Source organism: Drosophila navojoa, chromosome 4, assembly GCF_054131105.1.
Source record: "Drosophila navojoa isolate 15081-1374.11 chromosome 4, UAZ_NAV_1.0, whole genome shotgun sequence".
In the NCBI taxonomy this organism is placed as follows: domain Eukaryota; kingdom Metazoa; phylum Arthropoda; class Insecta; order Diptera; family Drosophilidae; genus Drosophila; species Drosophila navojoa.
The window spans coordinates 23,513,777-23,526,026 of record NC_142892.1 but is presented as its reverse complement, the minus strand read 5'-3'; the positions used below and the strand labels follow the sequence as shown (position 1 = coordinate 23,526,026).

Below are 12,250 nucleotides of genomic sequence, written 5' to 3'. Positions count from 1 at the left end.
TTTTGGGTCAGCAGCAATCATGCCATTCTGCTGTCAATAAATGCTTGCCCACTGCTGCCACGTCGACTGTCAACATTTTGCAGTTATTTTATCTCAGGGCCCAGTGACAATGTCATAAAAGTGCAGCTCAGGTGCAGGACAAACATTTTCGATTGTCTCTCTCGTTTTATTTTTTGTTTTCTTTTAATGTTCCCTACATTCCCTTACTCTTTCGCTCTCGCTTTCTCCCTCTGTGCGTGTGTGTGTGTGTGTGTGCAGTGACTTTTTGTTACATTGCATGTACGCACAGTTGCATTTTAATTAAGGCCAATAGATTCAGCGCTAAAAACACACAAAAACCAATTAAACCAAAATAACGACAACAGCTACAGCGACAACAACAACAACACTAACACTAACATTTACAAAAACAATTGCGACTGCCAAATAAAATGCAATTAGAGGTCCGAATCAGGGGACTAAATTAATAGCTAGCTGCACTAGTCCATGGCGCGCTTAGTGTAAATGCGGCGTATGCGTAACGTGAAACATTATGGGAGCAGCTGAGTTGTGCTCGGCGGTTGGAAGCCGCAACAAAGCGGACAATTTGCAACGTTAATGTTCGTCCTCGTGTCTGGCAAATGAATGCTGGGACATGCTCGGAAGGCCAACACGCACACACACATACATAGATATACGCAGTCAGACTGCAACTGTGACTGAGAGTACTTCCAAGTAATTACAATTGACGATGGGTGAGTATCGCAGGCCATTCATAAATGCATTTAACGTGTCGCTGTGGCTGCGACTGCGGCTGTGGCTGCATCTGCGCCACTGAGGTACTGAGGTACTGTGCCACTGTGGCAGGTCAGGTGAACGTGCCACAAATGCAACTAACAAGGAAACAATTACGCGTTGCAGCTGCCGCTGCCACTGCTGCTGCCGTTGCTGGGGATGCGAGTACGGAAAATCCTATTAGAAATGTTGTTATGCAGCGTCGCCGCGAGGACGGCAAAGCGACATGCGGGACTATCTAACTAATGAGCAAATGAAGTCGATTTAAGGGCTATACGAGCTACATGTGACTGCGTGCGTATGCCTGCGTCTCTGTGTGTGGCTTTTGCAGTTTTAAATATGAGAAACGTTGATTGCAGTGTGAGATAGCGAGCATCTGGCAGAAGGCAGAATGCTGAAGCAAGACGGCAGAAAGGGCGTATACGTAATATGGGCAACGTTGCAGTTTCGTATGTACTTAATGCTCGGTAAACTGCCCTTTGTGCTATGCCCCCTGCCAAGAGGGGACCCTTTCGCTGCAAAACTTGCCACGCAATGAGGGAAACTAATGAAACGAACCAGCTCTGGGCAGAGACAAATTGCCGTTAGAACTTGCAATGTGAATGCAATTTGATAGGCAAATGCATATGCGCCATGGATTATGGGAAACCTAGGAAATACCTCTCTGCATTAGTTCTGATGCTGAGAACGTCACAGAGTGCTGCAGCCATACAATATAATTAATTTACACCCAGTTTCAAATGGTCGACTCTTATCTCCGCATGGCAGAAATGTTTTGTCAAGCATTAATTGCAACATTTTGCTACGCTTAGCCCACTCACACACGGACACACACGCACGCAAATCAAATCGCTGTAATTATTAAAGTAAGTGCAATTTAAGTTCAGTGCAGGCGGACGCCTATATGTATGTATGTACTTTGATTGCTCTGTAGCCTAAAGCCTACTTATTTGATTAAATGCGCCTAAATCAAGCTACAGCTGCAAGCCACAACTCATTTAACTGTCATGCACTAAATAACGTTGCTGTAAATCTACATGGCATAATCGCACGCACACAAGTGCAGGCCGCACACATGCACATATAATGGTTGTGGCTGTACATAATACATATATTTAGGTATTTGCCAGGCGGCCAAGCCAGGCTCTGCTGGGTATAATGAGATCACATGACATATAATGAGGTGCGCTGTTAGCGTCGCTGCTTATTATGGCTCCATGTGTGTGAGTATGCGTCTGGGTGTGAGTGTGAGTGTGTGCATTTTGATAGCAGCGACTAATTGCACAGATGCCAACGATTCAAATTCAATTATTCAAGGAATTTCATTAATTTCAAATTAGTTGAGCGGGCCAGTGGCAACACTTAAGCCAACATACCTACATACACATAGGCACACACACACACACACACACACACACACACTGAAATTTCTCACGCCCATGGCCACGAAATGAGGCGAACGCAATGCCGCAGCCGTGGCCAGCGCCGAAAAGCGGGCAACACTTTTCATAAATATTAAAGGCAAACGCCATATAAAATATAACGCATACCACATGTTGTCCGCAAGTGCAGCCAGGTGGAGTAGTAGCAGCAATAGCAGCAGCAGGAGCAGCACTAGCAGGAGCAGCCCTGTCACCGCAACGGCAACAACACTTGTTGGTTTTGTTGCTGTGGCCAGGCAATCTGCCACCACACTGAACGCCGGACCCAACACGGCCATGGGCCTGGGCACAAAGTTTGTTTTATGCAGCATTTTATTGTTTTAATAGTCCAGAGACGGCGTTCAAGGGCAAGTGGAGTCGACGAAATCGAAGATGTGTTTGCGCAAGTGCGCGCACAAGACGGCTAACCACCAAATGAACGTAGCAGTAGCAGCACCAGCAGCACCACGGGCACCAGGAGTAGCGACAACTGAAAATTGCAATGTGTGTAAATTCACACAGCTGTGCCCCGCCCGGATATAAAGTCAGACCTGACAGTCGACAGACGGCAGACGGCAGACGGCAGATGGCAGACGGCGACCATGGTGGTCATATTTAATGTGTGCCTGGTCAACGCCTGGTCAGCTGCGCCGCTGTTCGGTTAACTGGGGATAAGCTGCTGCTAGGCGGCTGGTGGCGGGTGGTGGCGGGTGGTGGCGGGTGGTGCAGTTTGCATTTTTTATGCGCCCACAGCTGACAGCCATGGCCCAATTTGCATATGTGTGTGTATATGTGTGCACATACATACAAGTGACGTATGTTCGTATATGTGTGTGTGTGTGTGAGTGCTGCAGGTGTCGAGCCATGGACAATTTTTGTGGCTTTGATTGCCTTTTCTGCAGCAGAGTTATGAATGAAGTTTAGTCGCAGTTGAGTTGTGGCCACATCATAAATATGCCAGGACCTCCATACACAGACACACACACACACACACTCAATCAGGGTCTCAAGCAAGTTTCACGTGCTAAGCAGATTGGGCGCTTGTGTCTGAGTGTGTTTATGTTTGTAATATTTGCGTTCAAGCTGCGGCAATGCAATGAAAACATACGAAAAATGTAAATAAATCGCATGATGTGCCATATGTGTGTGTGTGCATGTGTGTAGCAAGCCACAAAGATACACACTGTAGCAGTAAAAACCAACAGCGGCGGCTACAAATAAAAGCGTGCAAGCATAAAACTAAAGTAAGTAAAAGCAACTGCGCTATTTGCTAAATTTTTCACATAAAACAACAACAACAAATACTAATAAAAATAAAATAAAATATACAGAACAGAAAAATGTAAATAAAAGCAAAAAGGCTGGCGCAATAAAAATATTTGTCAGTCTGCGAGGAACAACAAATTCTCTAATGAAATTGAGGTCTCATTGAATGGATTCGGTGCAAACGCCTCCTGCCAGTAATATTTTTTAGTGTATAAAATATTAAATCAAAACAGTAAATAGTAAACTATTGCATTGATTTAAAAATAAATAAATTATTGTCGGCAGCATATTTCGCAAGCCTCCTCAAAATGTATGAAATAGTTGTGAAAATAATGCAGAGCCGAGAAAGATTTTATTTTATGAAGAATACAACACAGTTGAAAAGAAATGAAAATTTATAATCTCTTTTAAAGACACAAAAAATATTCATTATAAGCGGAGAACACAGATCTCTCTTCTTTAGTGTATATACATGTTTATTAAACCCTTGTGCTATATTAAATATATGCTAAAATCTCTGCACTTTTCCTATTTTAATTAAAAGCCTCAAGTCTTCGGCACTTCCTACCAAATTTAATTGGCATAGATTCATGACGTGAGATGCTTGAAGTATTTTTAATCATTAGTACTTTAAAGCTTGACAAGGATTCACAGCCTCTGTCTTGAGCAAATGGATCTCAGTCAGTGGTTTATTAGCATACGCGAGCTGATCAGGAAACCAAAGGAAATTAGAGTATACGAATATCCCAAATAAATATGAAGAGTGCATTTGGAGTAAATAGAGAGTAATCTCTGAAAAGGAAACTTACAATGAACAGCCAAACTTTTCGGCTAAGATTACAAATTTGTAGGATATGGCATAAATCTCTTTTCTTTCTATTTTTCAAACTCAATTGCGTTATGCTCTTTATGACTTGCAAACTTTTTAATGAAACGAACTTACACAAACAGGTTATTGCCATAAACAGAGAAAAGTGAGCTGCTTCATGGGATTTAAAACGAATTGGATTGTTTGTGGTGAGAGTCAACATTGTATGAGTTTTCTCAAGCCAACCGCTCGACAGGTTAGTTGGGGCATCTCCAGCACTAATGAAGCAACTGCTGCCAGACCCGCTTGCATGGCAAATAAAATACGTACTATCTGCTGGTGAAAACAAGAAGTCCTGCAGCATTTTTACCATAGCGCAAGGCGCACAATAAAAATTTACAACCAGCAAAACGAACCTACGAGCAATAGCAGGAAGAACCTCTCCTCCGGCCCATAAACCAGAACCAAGAGCCACACGGAGCGGCAAATGAGAAGTTGGACGGGTAGAGGAAGTAGAGAGCGGGGCGAGGAGACACCCAAAAAAGGAACTCAATAAATTGTCATGCAGTAAAATGTAGTTTTGTGTAGTGTGGTCCAAAAACAAAATGAAAGCTAAAAGAACGAAGCCAACGGCGGTTGGGGCCAAAGCGGGAAGCGCGACATTGTTTCAGCGGAACAACGCGACAACAAAAACAAAGAGCTGCAACAAGAGCGCAACTGTGGCAAACATAAAGGGGCACACGTAAAATGCCAAGACAGCGCCAAAGTGCAGGAGGCTAACCAATGCATATGCACACAAAAATATATATACATATATTGTATATATGTTTGTATGTGTATATGCACAGATGTGCGACTGTGTGCCATCTGACCGAAAATCACATGTTTGGTTGTAAGGGAAGGATGTGATTCAAGTTGCAACAGCAACAACAATAACAACAACAACAGCACGAGCACCGCCTGTGACATTTTGGCATTTGTACTGAGCAGCGTCAACTACTGCTGCTACGTTACTTGGCGCCCCAACCGCCTCCAGTGCGGGGCTTGTCAACGTTGTCAGTGTTGCTGCTGTTGAATTTTTCATGCCCATTGCGCGACATAAACTTGGCCTGCCCCTAAATTAAGGCGGTTTCGCTTTATTGGCCAGCCAGCCTGCTGCCTCTGTTACTGCTCTGCTGCTGCTTTGCTTGTTCTTGTTGTAGTTTTGCTTGTTTTGCCGTTGCCGTTGCTGCTGCTGCGTTGCTGCTGTTGCGGCTTCATTTGGCTTTCACGTAAATGTGCGCTTAGCGTGGCCATGTAATTGAGAACTCTCCGTTCGTCCGTCTGTGCCGGAGCCCGTGGCTGTGCCGGTGCCTGTGCCTTTTAAGTGTATTAATCCTTTTTATATGCGCACAAAACCACAAACGTAGTCGAACTTCAGATGCCGAATACACACACAGACACCCACCCACTCACAGATAATGGAATGAAATACACAAAAATTAAGTATACGTGGTGTATGCTCGCGTAATTCTCTTATTTGATGTCGGCTAAAATGGTAGCTCGTTTATTTGGCTAAAATTGCATTAAAGTTGCATAAGTGCACATGGTTTTAATATTTAATTTGGCAAAGAGCTTTCCAAACAGCGCCAGAATTCTTCACGCCGTTCACACTTTGCTCTCTCTCTCTCTCTCTCTCTCTCTCTCTCTCTCTCTCTCATTCTCTCCCTCTCACTCAATCCCTCTCTTAGTCCGAGCTGCTGTCCTGCCGCTATGCACTTAGCGCTTGCCTTTGTCCAACTCTGGGGCGATAACGTTGACATCCACGCTTAATAATATCCTTTTCGCCGTTTCCTAACGCCGAAAAACAAAAGCGCAGCAGGCAGCACAGCAGTACAGCAGTAGAGCGTCCGTCCTGCTCTCGTCCTGTTTTTCCAGGTCGTGATTTTTCCCCAGTTAAGCTCCGAAAAAAGCGCAACGCGCAAATGGAGATAAAAATTTGCCATGCCAAGCTAAAGGAAACGACAAAAAATACAAAAAACTAAAAACCAACAACAGCCAAAGTGCAGCAAAAGTATTTACAAAGCGTTATCGTGATGCGACCCAAACAGCCTGAACTCTGAACTATCCCAACCAACCAACCGACCAACCTGCCCCACACCGACCATGCCCACGACCCACGACCTGCTCCGGCTCCGGCTACGGCTCCGGCTCACTACCAACACGTTCGCCTATTTATTTATTTTTTCTGCTGCTGGCATCTGCTTCTCTAATTTCTGTTGCTCTGCACTTTATAAAAGAGTTAAATAAAAACGCGATACACTCGGAGCAAGCGGTGCGAAAAGCTAAATGGAAATATTGAAAGGATTTGTTATTTTATTAAACTACCCCAGCGAAGAAGAAGAATGGTCGAGTCAGACTTAACTTAAATGTAGCAAACACTTCAAGTGTAAAGAAATCAATTTCAGAATTTCTGCCAGAAGCAAGAACAAAGTTTTATACACTTATTTTGTCTGCTTTACTATTTAAAGATGACTTTACTTTCTTTTTATGGGATGAAATATTTCCAGATTAGTGTTTGTTATTTTTCAGAGAACTTAATCTGAGCTGAAAGTTAATGAAATTCAATTTTTTAATGCTATAAATAAGTTTGGGGAAAAGGGAATTATCAAGGGAATTATCAAGTATAGCTATTGAAGATAAAGTTGATGCGATTATTTTGAACACTTTTAAAGTCAAGACCAGTTTAGGGCAAACGACGTAACTTACTGAAGATAAATTTAAAGCGGGTATTTTATATATAAAAAGCAAGCTATAAATTTTGGGTGCAAAAGAAAAATGGGGTAGAACTATCGAAAACTAAGTTTAAGCGGATATTTCGTATATTTCAAGTCAAAACAAGTAAGAAGACTCTAGTCGAGACTGCTCGACTAGGAGATACCTTGAGCCCTCCAGTCTGATATTCCAATCATTCTGCACCCTTTTTAGGCACACATACATACACACGCACGTATTAGAACGCGCTCTGCTAACTGCGCAGTAAGCAGCGACTGCGCTTGGGCTGCGCTGCAGTGTGTTCAATATTAAACGAATTTATTTATTGAATAATTTATTTTCTAGACGTCCAATCTTAATGAAACTTTCAGAACATACTCATAATGTTCAAATGAATGTACATTCCAAAGCACAAGTCTCTACTACTTGAACGCCTTTTACAAAGGTGAGGGTGAGGGGTCGAATTGAGGGGTGAGGGTAAATTTTAACAAAAACCGAAATTATATAAAATAGACATGAATCTACATATAAAATTTGGAAGCTCTAGTTCAAAAGGTGTAGGCGCTATAATTAAAAACTAGCTTTCGATAAGGTTTTTAATCGGTAATAAAATATCGGGAATAGTTATCGATTTTTAATGATAAATCTGATATGCGCGTGATATACACGGACCTAGGAAAAAAAATTTCAAGTCTCTAGCTCTTATATCTTCTGAGATCGACGCGTTCATACATACGGACGGACGGACGGACAGACGGACGGACAGACAGACGGACAGGGCCAACTCAACTCAGCTCGTCGCCCTGATCAAGAATATATATATGGTGCAGTAGGTTTTAAAAATCGGAGTCTTTACTAGTACTGCTGCAGGGTCCAACCAGTCAAAAAAATTGCCTTAGGTCGACGTATGATAAGTATGACAAAATACTTAAAGAATATAAGTTGTAAAGCTGAAATACAGATATAAAATAAATTAGTATGCTATTTTTATTTATTTACATTGTACTAACTCAAGATCTTAAGTTATTTATTCAATTTAAAAAATAAAAATATATTTATATATGTATATATACATATATATAAAAAAAAATATATATATATTAAGTCTCCTTACAAAATACAATATAATTAGGAGATATATGATGGTGTCCCAGGGGATATTTGATTTATTATAGGTCAAGACCCGGTCCTCCCATCTGCTCTGAAATCTCTTGAGATGTACTAAGGTCTGCATAAATATGCTTGTGCTGTAGGTAAAACTTATCAGAGTTCATATTCCTACTTCCCTTTCTAGAGCAATCAAATCAACAGCTTTTTCAAATGCATTTGGAACTTGTCTCAGCGTCTTTCCAACTGGCTTTGAATACTCTACTCAGTCTGCAGCAGCTGCGTCAGGAGCTTGCGCCATCCCCTCGGCGTGGCGCGCCTCATCTTCTATTCCATTTTACAATTTACGAGGTGGCAGCTCTTAAGTTTAAAGCTCGTCAAGCGCTCGGGCATTAAATTTCGTTGTTCGCAAAATAGTTTCGCATTTTTACAACTCAATTAGGGCGCCAGCTCCGAGCCAATTAAAATGAGCAGACAGCCAGCTGATTAACCTTGTTACGGACATGCATACAAATACATATTCTGCAAATAGAGGCGTCTATTTGTCAGCCATAGGCGGCGCATGAAAGTATGCAATGGCCAGCAGCAGGCCTTAAACCTTAGAGCAAGTGACCGTCGCGACGAGTCGCCAGGTCACGTTGTTGTTGTTGTTGTTGTTGTCGCTGTTTCTGTTGTCCTCGTCGGCGGCGACGTCGTGGCCATCGTGGTCGTAATGGTAGTTGTGCATGTGCGAGTGCAAACATGACGTCATTCGCACAGTGCCACGCCCACGCCATTCGCAATCGCCCAGCAAATGTTGGCACGGTAATTGTGTGCACTGCACCACGCTTCGGTTGGCAATATTGTTATGACCAAAAACCAGGTCACAAAGGACTTTAAACTATGCTCCGCCTACTCCTAACCACGCTCTCTTCTGTTCCGACTGTTGTTATTCGTTTTTCTTGGCCTCAGCTTTCAGCGCGAACGCGCGCGCATATTTTATTTGATTTATATAAAAAGAGAAGAAGAATAGTGCATAATTTTTGTGAATTTACTTACTTTAAGAATTCGCGCTTGAGAATCCTTTGTATCCCACTTCTCTTTTTTCTTTTCATTTCTCATTTTTTGTTTTGGGCAGGTCAACGCGCAAATGCAGCAACTGCTGCAACTGCTGCAACTGCTGGCTGCAGATTTCTCAGCTTTTCGCTATTTTGCATTTAATATTTATGCCGCATATCTCCACCCTGTTAACCCCCATCTTCTGGCTTTTGTGTACTTTGCAGGCATGCATCAAGCTCGAAGCGCTCAACTGCTCAACTCGTTGCGACTTGGCGACTTGGCTCAATCCCTGACCAGGCCGGGCCCGGCCATGGGCTGTTGAATAATTGATGCAGTTTTGGTAAGTGCATTTTGAGAGAGTTCTGTTCTGTAGCTCTTTAGTTCTTTAGTTTGGTGGCTGTATCCTCAAATCGCTTGGCATTTCATTTAAATGCAAGCCGGGATCTCTCCCGTTAAGTCACAGCGTCTGACATGTGAAGTGTTCAAAGCGTACGAGGCGTTCGAAGCGTTCGAGGCGTAGCTCAATCCTCATGCATAAACCAATACGCGCTGCTGCTGCTGCTGCTGCTGCTGCTGCTTCTGCTGCTGTTGGCTGGGCTAACGGTAGCATTTACGCGCCGGATGCGGAAATTGTACAGCAACAACAACGACAACAAGAACAACGACAACAACAACAATGAACAGCAAAGTAACATCGAGGCCAACGAAAAAATGGCGTTAACAGCACCTTCACAAAGCCACGCATACACACAGGGCACACACACACATGCGAGCCATACAAATGGGAGACAAGAACGCGCATTGCCTCACATATTGTCCACTATTTTCACACATTTGAACGGTCATTTGAGGGCAGAGTGAGCGGCTGGGGCTGTAAAGCGAAGATAGGTGTCCATTATTTTGGGTCAACCTACGGCCATCTCTTTCTAGAGCGTATCCCTGCTGCTGCCGATGGCATCATCAGCTTTGCCATTGAGTTTGCCGGCGCAAAGTGTCCATGATTATGCAAATGGCTATGCGAGTATATAAAAATTGAATACTTCGAATTGCACTGCCCGAGACGGCTGTAATTCGCGTAGGTCTATAAATGTTTAGCCAGCTTATGTGGGGATAAGAATGAAACTGTAAGATTTTCTTTTTTTTTTGGTAATTTATAAAAAATAAAAGAATTCACATTTAATAAATATATATAAATGAGGAGTAAATATTATTTATATATTCATGTATATGAATATATAAATATTAATGTAGACACCAACATGATATACGTTATCAACAAAGAAATTAACTTGGTTATGTTTTTCTATTGGTAGATTTCGAGCTAAATAAATCAAATTGAAAAGAAAAAGCCTGGCCCCATAACATCCATATCTATAAGACCGTAATGCAACCATAGCCCGACTGATGTATTTATAAACGGAGTAATCTCCGCCAGCCAGCCACTTCAGCAAGAGGTTAACAAAGTTCGATTTGTAGATGATAACACTGCGTATACACAACGTGAAATTGCCTGAGGCTATCTGTGCGCTCGGGCGCGCCGCGTAAGCCTGTGAGTGTATTGGCAGTTCGTGCAGTATAGTTTCTAAGGACGTTGTTTATGTATGCATTTGCTAGCCTTATCTTAATGCTGTCTAGATACAAAATTTTCGTCTGTGTTGCTGTAGCTGCTCCGCATTGGTCAGGGTCCTCGGCTTGTTGTTGTACAAGGCTTTCGCTGTTGTTGGCGCACTGCTTATCCTTATCCACAACATTGTCGTCTTTCGTCATTGTTGTTGCTGTTGTTGTGGTTGTTGCCATTGCTGTTGCCGTTGCCGTTGACGTTGCCGTTGCCGTTGCCGTTGTCATCGTCTTTGCCTTTCGTCTTGCCTTTCGCCTTTGCCATTGCCATCCATGCCTTTCCGCTCGTCGTTTGTTTTGTCATTCAATTCAATGAGGCTAATGTCCGTTGAGTTTTGCACCGCACCTACAGTTGAAGATACAGCCAGCTCAGCGCGTTGTCGTTCTCGTCGTTTGTTGTTGTTGTTGTTGCTGGTGTTGTTATTGCCCTGTCTGGTTTGCTCCGGTCTGGCTGTGCTCTTGTGCGTCCATTGCTTCCCATGTTGCTGTTGAAGTGCCATTAAGTTTAGTTGTCACTTAGCCTCTTTGCTTTTATATGCCCGTTGCTGTCTGTCGTCCGTTGTCCGTTGTCCGTTGTCCGTCGACTCCCGTCTGCTGTCTTAGTGCCCGTGCGACGCGTTGTTGTTATCCTTTTGGCTTCAACGTCTTAAGCGACTAATACCATGGCCATAAAAATGTCCAACTAATGCTTTAAAGTGTGCCAGCCAATGACAAAACCCAAGTCAAGTCGATTCGCCTCAGCCAAGGCAAGGCAAGCCACGACAGGACAGGCCAAGACAAGTCGAGGCGAGATGAGAAGAGTTCTCTTTAGCCAACATCAAGGCTCATTCCAATTCTGATTCTAAACAGCTGCCGGCTTCCGTTATCACAACGATTCGGCTTTTCATCGATCGTTTTGCGTGTTTCTGTTTGCTTGGATTTCAGCTTAAAGCTGCTTTGGGCAACTTAACTCGTTTTCCATTTTATTTCGATTTCTGTTCTCTCACTTTTGTCCAGCCTACAATTGCGTGTTAATTTTCACACAAACATCGGCACACCGACAAGCACACACACACACGGACACAGTCGCTTTTATAGCGTACGCTGTTTGTGTTTTGTGGTTTTTATTTAAGCCGTTGCCTCAGCCAGCGCTCCCAATTGCTGTTACTGCTCCTACTACTCCTGCTGTTGCTTTTGCGAATCTCTTTTTGTCATGTTTGGCTTGGCACTTGTTTAAATATTTGCATTTTTATGGCGGAGCCGGACACATTGAGCCTTTGGTTCATTAGCAGATAGTCGTACGGCTGCTCTGGTTAACCGACATCCGATGGGGCCATGCCGCATACAGATCGACTCGCTTATGCGCCAGCTGTGCTAATTGTGCCACATGCCATTCAATTAACTTGGCTGCCGGAAAAAGCGACTTGAAGCTTGCTGCGAAAGTGGAAAAACATTCGCAAATTTTTCGATCGACTTGCCGGGCCAC

The 12,250-nt window shown here is 43.2% G+C and overlaps 1 protein-coding gene across 8 annotated transcripts in view; it reads left to right on the top strand.

Annotated features, from left to right (window-relative positions):
• The window catches only part of LOC108651809 (Glucose transporter 1), an 86,603-nt gene that overhangs the window by 30,083 nt on the left and 44,270 nt on the right, over window positions 1-12,250 (top strand). For 7 of the 8 annotated variants that reach the window (XR_016196756.1, XR_016196746.1, XR_016196751.1 and 4 more), the window contains exon 3: window positions 9,393-9,508. The exons of the other annotated variant lie outside the window; for it this stretch is intronic. The gene's annotated coding sequence lies outside the window, so the exon portion shown is untranslated. The remainder of the gene's footprint in view (window positions 1-9,392; window positions 9,509-12,250) is intronic. 8 annotated transcript variants of the gene reach the window in all.